The sequence below is a fragment of the Mya arenaria genome, chromosome 11 (assembly GCF_026914265.1).
Source record: "Mya arenaria isolate MELC-2E11 chromosome 11, ASM2691426v1".
Lineage (NCBI taxonomy): Eukaryota > Metazoa > Mollusca > Bivalvia > Myida > Myidae > Mya > Mya arenaria.
The window spans coordinates 60,909,149-60,920,172 of record NC_069132.1 but is presented as its reverse complement, the minus strand read 5'-3'; positions in this window follow the sequence as shown (position 1 = coordinate 60,920,172).

The following is an 11,024-nucleotide window of genomic DNA, read 5'->3' as shown; positions in this document are numbered from 1 at the left end:
CTCGCACAGACTTTGACGAAATATAAGAACTTGTTTATTGATAAGTCTTGTTCAAAAGTCAGCCTTTACATGTGTGTGTATATAAATTTGTGTGTATATATATTTTAAAGAACGCTATAGCATCTAAATAAAACTTCCTGAACCAAGTATTGAATGTTTCAATTTTTACTCCTTATTTTCCACTTCTACAAACAAATAACTCATTAACTGTAAATTCCAAAAAGCATCTATATAATGCAACAAAAGGGGACACTGCCATTTCTTATTGAATTGTCCTAGTAATAATTTAAACAGAAGTGTAGAAAGACATCCAGTTGCAGAATTAAAAAAAAGCGTTGTGTTAGGATTACAGCTTTACTTTGAATATAAGAATTTTAGCACATAAACTGTTATTAAAGTATGGAAAAAATACTGCCAAACTAAACCCACAACCAAAATTACATTATAAATAAGAAAGGCATCCAGTTGCAGAAATCAAACAGTGGCGTGTTAGGATTACAGCTCTACTTTGAATATAAGAATTTTAGCACATAAACTGTTATTAACGTATGGAAAAGATTACTGTCAAACTAAACCCACATACACAATTATATTATAAAGTAAAAAGGCATCCAATTGCAGAAATGAAAAAAAGTGTTGTGTTCGGATCACAGCTTTACTTTGAATTTAAGAATTTTAGTACATAAAATGTAATAAACGTATTGAAAAGATTACTGTCAAATTCAATCTACATTCAAAATAACATTATAAATAAGAAAGGCATCCAGTTGCAGAAATCAAACTTGTTTGTGCTAGGATCACAGCATTACTTTGAATATAAGAATTTTAGCACATAAAATGTAATTAGAGAATGGAAAAGATTACTGTCAAACTAAACATACACCCAACATTATATTTCATACTTCAGCGTCAAACATTGATTGCGTTCATCTTCATATAATCAAAAGTAACGGCCAAATCTAATAAACGACTCGAAATCGTTACTGAAAGTGAGTTAGACTCAATCCAAACTACTTAGAAATTAATTGAACATTGCGGAGATCACTTATCCAAACCCTATTTTCCTCATTTCCTGTCTAATTGAATTTATTTGGCGGGAAACGACCGAGCTTCGCGAGAAATTTGTCACAGACCCATCGTCTAATTATCTCATTTCGCGGTATTTCGTTTAATTCCAAATGACATATTAGCTCTTCGAAAACGGGAAATAAGCTAACATAGCACGCCGTTGGATGTAACAAAACTAATGAAATCCGTTCTAACCATATTAGCAGCAAATTTGTTCTCTCAGATTATGACAGCTTGGATAGGAAATTCATCTAACAGGACAGTCCAAAATGGGGGATATAATTTGTATTGATGGCTTATAATCGACTTTATACCCTGGCATTGAAATCATGTAATGCACCAGCGGGCTGCAGTTGCTGTTTGATTGTTACTTTGTAAGCACACGTCCGAACAACAAGAAATATCGAAAAAACGTACGAAATCCTTGATTCTGTGCAAAATACAGTGAGAGGGTTACATGCTCTTTATTGAGTATATGAATATTCAACTTTTCAATTTCTTTTCAAATTTTATGTACCTCTTGTTCAGAAATAGAAATGAAAATAAGGGAATGTCATGTGGATAAAATCTTAAAGTGGCACTCTTATTCAAAATCAGTACATACATATGTATAACAAACATCAATTTTGACGGATAAACCTTTAACTACTTACTAAATAATCCATTTATGGAAAATATTATTTACTCATAAAAAGATTATAACCGTGTATTTAATAGCATAAAGCGCAAAGATATTAAATGATTGGTGAATCCTAAAATATTTACTCTAATCTACTATCGTCTCATAAGGTAAAAATAGCTCCGTTTATGATTAAAACAATATTATTAATTGTGGTAAATCTTATCTGGGAGTAAGAGTGCATCTTTAAATTCTAACACTTACCCTAAACCTAACCCTAACCGAGTGAAGTCCAGTTTCGTTGTTTCGCTGACCGTCAAAATGCGGTAACCCAACCGTTTATTACTACAGGTGTTTTGATGCAGAAGTAGTCTGTCTTTGTTTGTGTTCGATGAGCATTTATTGGACCTCAATCTGATTTAAAGCTGCACTCCCACAGATTGAACGTTTTGACAACTTTTTTATTGTTTGTCTTGGAACGAGCCAACTTTCAAATCGCAGATTTTTATATTGAAGTTCAAAAACTGATGCTTTCTGCATTTTTCTTAACCCGTTAGTAACGGTTCGAGCCATAAAACATTAATTTTCGAACGAAATTATGAAAATCTACGATCTGATTTTTATCAGCTATCTTATATCATTGGTTTAAAGATATAATTTTGCTCTTTCGAAGGCAATTTTGTTTTTGTGAAAACGGTAAATCTATGAGAGTGCAGCTTTAAGGGACGCACTATAGTTTTACATTTTATGGATGCACATAACAAATTTTATTAATATATGCGTATTGATTTAAATGCGTTATTTTGTTAAAACATATTATCGACAATTTGGTCCTTTCTTTAACCGGAAAATTTGTGGCTACGTACCTGTTAACTGAAAACCAAATTTATCAAGGCTGCCGTTTATTTTATCTGCACACAAATTATATGCTTTGTTGTTTTGATCATCACAAGACAGACAACATAACCTAAACAAGACAAGACATACTACATAAACTAAAAACAAGACCAGACAGACCACATAACCTATAAACAAGACAAGACAGACCACATAACCTAAAAACAAGACCAGCCAGACCACATAACCTAAAAACAAGACAAGACACACCGCACAACCTAAAACCTATACAAGAGAGACCACATAACCTAAAAACAAGACCAGACACACCACACATTCTTAAACTTATACAAGACAGACCACACAACCTAAAAACAAGACAAGACAGACCACACAACCTAAAAACAAGACCAGACACACCGCACAACCTAAAAACAAGACAAGACAGACCACATAACCTAAAAACAAGACCAGACACACCGCACAACCTAAAACCTATACAAGAGAGACCACATAACCTAAAAACAAGACAAGACAGACCATATAGCATAAAAACAAGACCAGACAGATTGCACAACCTAAAACCTATACAAGAGAGACCACACAACGTAAAACCAAGACAAGACAGACAACACAACGTATAAACAACATAATACTGGCCACACAACACACCAACAACATACTACTGACCACACAAAATACAAACAACACAAGACTGGCCACACAACGTACAGACAACACAAGACAGACCACACAACGTACACACAACACAAAACAGATCACACAACATATATAAAACACAAGACAGACCACAAAACATACACACAACTCAAGACAGACCACAAAACGTACACACAAAACAAGACAGACCACACAACGTACACACAACACAAGACAGACCACACAACGTACAGACAACCAAAGACAGACCACACAACGTACACACAACACAAGACAGACCACACAACGTACACACAACACAAGACAGACCACACAATGTACACACAACACAAGACAGACCACACAACGTACACACAACACAAGACAGACCACACAACGTACACACAACACAAGACAGACCACACAACGTACACACAACACAAGACAGTCCACACAACGTACACACAACACAAGACAGACCACACAACGTACACACAACTCAAGACAGACCACAATACGTACACACAACACAAGACAGACCACACAACGTACACACAACACAAGACAGACCACACAACGTACACACAACACAAGACAGACCACACAACGTACACACAACTCAAGACAGACCACAATACGTACACACAACACAAGACAGTCCACACAACGTACACACAACACAAGACAGACCACACAACGTACACACAACTCAAGACAGACCACAATACGTACACACAACACAAGACAGACCACACAACGTACACACAACACAAGACAGACCACACAACGTACACACAACACAAGACAGTCCACACAACGTACACACAACACAAGACAGACCACACAATGTACAGACAACACAAGACAGTCCACACAACGTACAAACAACACAAGACAGACAACACAACGTACACACAACACAAGACAGACCACACAATGTACAGACAACACAAGACAGTCCACACAACGTACATACAACACAAGACAGACCACACAACGTACACACAACACAAGACAGACCACACAATGTACACACAACACAAGACAGACCACACAACGTACACACAACACAAGACAGACCACACAACGTACACACAACACAAGACAGACCACACAACGTACACACAACACAAGACAGACTACACAACGTACACATAACACAAGACAGACCACACAACGTACACACAACACAAGACAGACCACACAACGTACACACAACACAAGACAGACCACACAATGTACATACTACACAATACAGACCACACAATGTACAGACAACACAAGACAGACCACACAACGTACACACAACACAAGACAGACCACACAACGTACACACAACACAAGACAGACCACACAATGTACAGACAACACAAGACAGACCACACAACGTACACACAACACAAGACAGACCACACAATGTACACACAACACAGGACAGACCACACAATGTACACACAACACAAGACAGACCACACAATGTACACACAACACAAGATAGTCCACACAACGTACACACAACAAAAGACAGACCACACAACGTAAACACAATACAAAACAGTCCACACAACGTGCAAACAACACAAGACAGACCACACAACATACAGACAACCCAAGACAGACCACAAACGTACACACAAAACAAGACAGACCACACAACGTACACACAGCACAAGACAGTCCACACAACGTACACACAATACAAGACAGACCACCCAACGTACACACAGCACAAGACAGTCCACACAATGTACACACAACACAAGACAGACCACACAACGTACACACAGCATAAGACAGACCACACAACGTATACACACCACAAGTAAGACCAAACAACGTACACACAACACAAGACAGACCACCCAACGTACACACAACACAAGACAGACCACACAACGTACACACAACACAAGACAGACCACACAACGTACACACAACACAAGACAGATCACACAACGTACACACAACACAAGACAGACCACCCAACGTACACACAACACAAGACAGATCACAACGTACACACAACACAAGACAGACCACCCAACGTACACACAACACAAGACAGATCACACAACGTACACACAACACAAGACAGATCACACAACGTACACACAACACAAAACAGACCACCCAACGTACACACAACACAAGACAGACCACCCAACGTACACACAACACAAGACAGATCACACAACGTACACACAACACAAGACAGACCACCCAACGTACACACAACACAAGACAGACCACACAACGTACACACAACACAAGACAGACCACACAACGTACACACAACACAAGACAGACCACACAACGTACACACAACACAAGACAGATCACACAACGTACACACAACACAAGACAGTCCACACAACGTACACACAACACAAGACAGACCACACAATGTACAGACAACACAAGACAGACCACACAACGTACACACAACACAAGACAGACCACACAACGTACACACAACACAAGACAGACCACACAATGTACACACAACACAAGACAGACCACACAACGTACACACAACACAAGACAGTCCACACAACGTACACACAACACAAGACAGACCACACAACGTACACACAACTCAAGACAGACCACAATACGTACACACAACACAAGACAGTCCACACAACGTACACACAACACAAGACAGACCACACAACGTACACACAACACAAGACAGACCACACAACGTACACACAACACAAGACAGACCACACAACGTACACACAACACAAGACAGACCACACAACGTACACACAACACAAGACAGACCACACAACGTACACACAACACAAGACAGACCACACAACGTACACACAACACAAGACAGTCCACACAACGTACACACAACACAAGACAGACCACACAACGTACACACAACACAAGACAGTCCACACAACGTACACACAACACAAGACAGACCACACAACGTACAAACAACACAAGACAGACCACACAATGTACACACAACACAAGACAGACCACACAACGTACACACAACACAAGACAGACCACACAACGTACACACAACACAAGACAGACCACACAACGTACACACAACACAAGACATACCACACAACGTACACACAACACAAGACAGACCACACAACGTACACACAACACAAGACAGACCACACAATGTACACACAAAACAAGACAGTCCACACAACGTACACACAACACAAGACAGACCACACAATGTACAGACAACACAAGACAGACCACACAACGTACACACAACACAAGACAGACCACACAATGTACACACAACACAAGACAGACCACACAACGTACACACAACACAAGACAGACCACACAATGTACACACAACACAAGACAGACCACACAATGTACACACAACACAAGACAGACCACACAACGTACAAACAACACAAGACAGTCCACACAACGGACACACAAAATAAGACAAACCACACAACGGACACACACCACAAGACAGTCCACACAACGTACACACAACAAATAACACAAGACAGACCACACAACGTACACACAACACAAGACAGTCCACACAACGTACACACAACACAAGACAGACCACACAACGTACAAACAACACAAGACAGACCACACAACGTGCAAACAACACAAGACAGGCCACACAACGTGCAAACAACACAAAACAGACCACACAACGTGCAAAGAACACAAGACAGACCACACAACGTACAAACAACACAAGACAGACCACACAACGTACACACAACACAAGACAGACCACACAATGTACAGACAACACAAGACAGACCACACAACGTACAAACAACACAAGACAGACAAACTCAGACTCAAGCTGTTAGTGAGTACGGACCCTTACGCTTGATATTGAGCCATCAGGAATGAGAAAGGGCTTTTATACAACTTGTATGTACTGTTTATGGCCATGATAGATGTACCGGAAAACAAAGATGCAAATTGTATGGACAGTTTATGGCCATAAGGAATGTTCCGGAAAAGATAGATACAAATTATATGAACAGTTTATGGCCATGATGAATGTACCGGAGAACATAGAAACAAATTATATGAACAGTTTATGACCGTACATGATGAATGTACCGGAAAACATAGATACAATTAATATGAACAGTTTATGACCATACATGATGAATGTACCGGAAAACTTAGATACAAATTATATGATCAGTTTTTGGCCATGATGAATGTACCGGAAAACATAGATACACATTATATGAAGTTTATGGCCATGAGGAATGTACCGGAAAACATAGATACACATTATATGAAGTTTATGGCCATGAGGAATGTACCGGAAAACATAGATACACATTATATGAAGTTTATGGCCATGAGGAATGTACCGGAAAACATAGATACAAATGGTATGAACAGTTTATCGCCATGCATGATGAATGTACCGGAAAACATAGATACAAATGGTATGAACAGTTTATGGCCATGATGAATGTACCGAAAAACATAGATACAAATGGTATGTACAGTTTATGGCCATGATGAATGTACCGGAAAACATAGATACAAATGGTATGTACAGTTTATGGCCATGATGAATGTACCGGAAAACATAGATACACATTATATGAACAGTTTATGGCCATGATGAATGTACCGGAAAACATAGATACAAATGGTATGTACAGTTTATGGCAATAAGGAATATACCGGAAAACATAGATTCAAATGGTATGTACAGTTTATGGCCATGATGAATGTACCGGAAAACAAAGATGCAAATTATATGAACAGTTTATGGCCATGATGAATGTACCGGAAAACATAGATACAAATGGTATGTACAGTTTATGGCCATGATGAATGTACCGGAAAACATAGATACAAATGGTATGTACAGTTTATGGCAATAAGGAATATACCGGAAAACATAGATTCAAATGGTATGTACAGTTTATGGCCATGATGAATGTACCGGAAAACAAAGATGCAAATTATATGAACAGTTTATGGCCATGATGAATGTACCGGAAAACATAGATACAAATGGTATGTACAGTTTATGGCCATGATGAATGTACCGAAAAACATAGATACACATTATATGAACAGTTTGTGTCCATGATGAATGTACAGGAAAACATAGATACAAATTGTATGAACAGTTTATGGCAATAAGGAATATGCCGGAAAACACAGATACAAATTATATGAACAGTTTATGGCCATGATGAATGTACCGGAAAACATAGATACACATTATATGAACAGTTTGTGTCCATGATGAATGTACAGGAAAACATAGATACAAATTGTATGAACAGTTTATGGCAATAAGGAATGTACCGGAAAACATAGATTCAAATGGTATGAACAGTTTATGGCCATACGTATTGAACCAGAGAACGTATATACAAATTGTAGGAACTGTTTATGACCATACGGAGGAAAATCTGACTACATAGCAAATACACACATATTGTTATCTTTAACGCATATTAGGTATGAACTCGTAACAGTGCTTAAAACACAATAACGTCGATAGTACTCGACACCATTTCTAAATTAAAAGCTGAATGCGATCAAAAGACAAAATTTACACTTAATTGAATACAAGCTCAAGTATTAAAACAATCGTTTAATTTGAGACACCCTTGTGACTTCAGTAACGATTAGTCTGTCATAGACTGTTAACTCACTGTAAAATATTATTCCGATTCACCGAATCAGACAGCGATAAACAATAAAACACCTAGAACCGGCAAGCCCTTAGAGAACACAAAACAGTAAAATTTCGTTGAATTCAATTTGAGGAATTAAACAATTAGAACCTGATACCTCTGTTAAAGCGCATGGCGGCCAATGTTCAGTACATGTCCTATTTTCCGCAATGTTTACACTTGGAGCTGTATTTTTCAGAAAGAGAGAGGATGTGTTTAAAGCTGCACTCTCACAGATTGAACGTTTTGACAACACTTTTATTTGTTGTCTTGGAACAAGCCAATTTTTGCGAAAATCCATGGAATCCAGTTATATAAGACTGCTGACAAAATATTAGATCACAGATTTTCATTTTTAAGTTCAAAAAATGATGTTTTATGCATTTTTCTTAAACCGTTAGTTACTGTTTAAGCCATAAAACATTAATTTTCGAACAGAAATATGAAAATCTATGATCTGATTTTTTGTCAGCAATCTTATATCATGGGTTTGCAGATATTTACGCAAAATTGTTCTCTTTCCAAGACAAAAAATAAAAAAAAGTTGTAAAATTAGTATATCGGTGAGAGTGCAGCTTTAAGTTGATACTGGATGTGATAAGACCTAAAGCAGAACTGTTCACATTTAGCGTGCCGAAATATTTTTTTTGTTCGAAAAAAAACGAAAAAAAATGTAATAAAGCCGATTAAAATCGGTCAGGTTTCAAATATAAATTGGGTATAAAATGGGGGCTAATCCCGAGATAAGAAGTTTCGTTCGCGTTTGAAGATGCACTCTTACTGCCAAATAATATCTACCACAGTTAATACATGTTGTTTTAATTTACCGAAAAAGACGAATAAATATCGAAAACAGTGGTTCCTATAAAAGATATCGTGTTTAATTTGAAAGATAGGTGCAGACAACTCGGTATGTCTTCTTTATGAGACGATAGTTGATCACTGTAAATCTTTTTAGGACCCGCCAATCATTTAATATTTGTGTGTTTTTAGCTATTAAATACACGGTTACAATATTGTTATCAGTCATTAATATTATCCATAAATACATTATTTAGTAAGTAGTAAAAGGTTAATCACTCAAAATTTATGTTTGTTATAAATGTGTAAACATGTATTGATTTTGAATAAGAGTGTCACTTTAATGCAATGTTGGAGGACCACACGACGCACATAAATGCCAAGTTTTGCATAGTAAACTAAAACATACTGCGTCGCTCGACATCTTTATCCAAGGTCCGGGTTTTCTTACATTGGACATTTATTTACCCACTGCATACTTGGATTGCTATATCACATAAGTGTCGTGTTTTTGTTCTAAATATGTCAATTGGATTTTCGTGATCATCGAAAACCGCAATACATGTTTGCAAAACTATCTTTACTTTGTACGCAAAATGCACTGGCACCGGTTTTTTAAACTCCAATTATTTTCTTAAAACACAAAAACCCCATATAATTCCAAAAAAATGAGCTACGGATTTTCAAACTCATATTAAAATTCCAAACTAAAATAACGATTGCAAAAAAAAAACTTCACATTTTTGGCATCGTAATTTTTAGTTTGGAATTTTAATATGAGTTTGAAAATCCTTAGCCAGTGGTAAAATGGTACCTTTCTTCACAAATAGCCATATTTACAAGAGTGTACTTTTCTGCCTTTTATTGACGTAATCTGTATTAGTGAGAGGTCGAGGGCTGAAAGCCGGTTTAAGTGATTTCCTATTGGTTTCAATAACCGAGCCAGTGCGGTAACCTCAACATCAATCAGAACTCCTAGGCCATTTTCCATGGGAAACAACCTCGGATGTTTGCCGGTACATCAGTGGCATTCGGAGCTCCTCGGCCATTTTTATCGAAAACAACCTCGGATGTATGCCGGTACATCAGTGGCATTCGGAACTCCTCGGCCATTTTTATCGAAAACAACCTCGGTTGTATGCCGGTACATCAGTGGCATTCTGAGCTCCACAGCCAATTTATCGAAAACAACCTCGGATGTATGCCGGTACATCAGTGGCATTCGGAGCTCCACAGCCAATTTATCGAAAACAACCTCGGATGTATGCCGGTACATCAGTGGCATTCGGAGCTCCACAGCCAATTTATCGAAAACAACCTCGGATGTATGCCGGTACATCTGTTGAAGT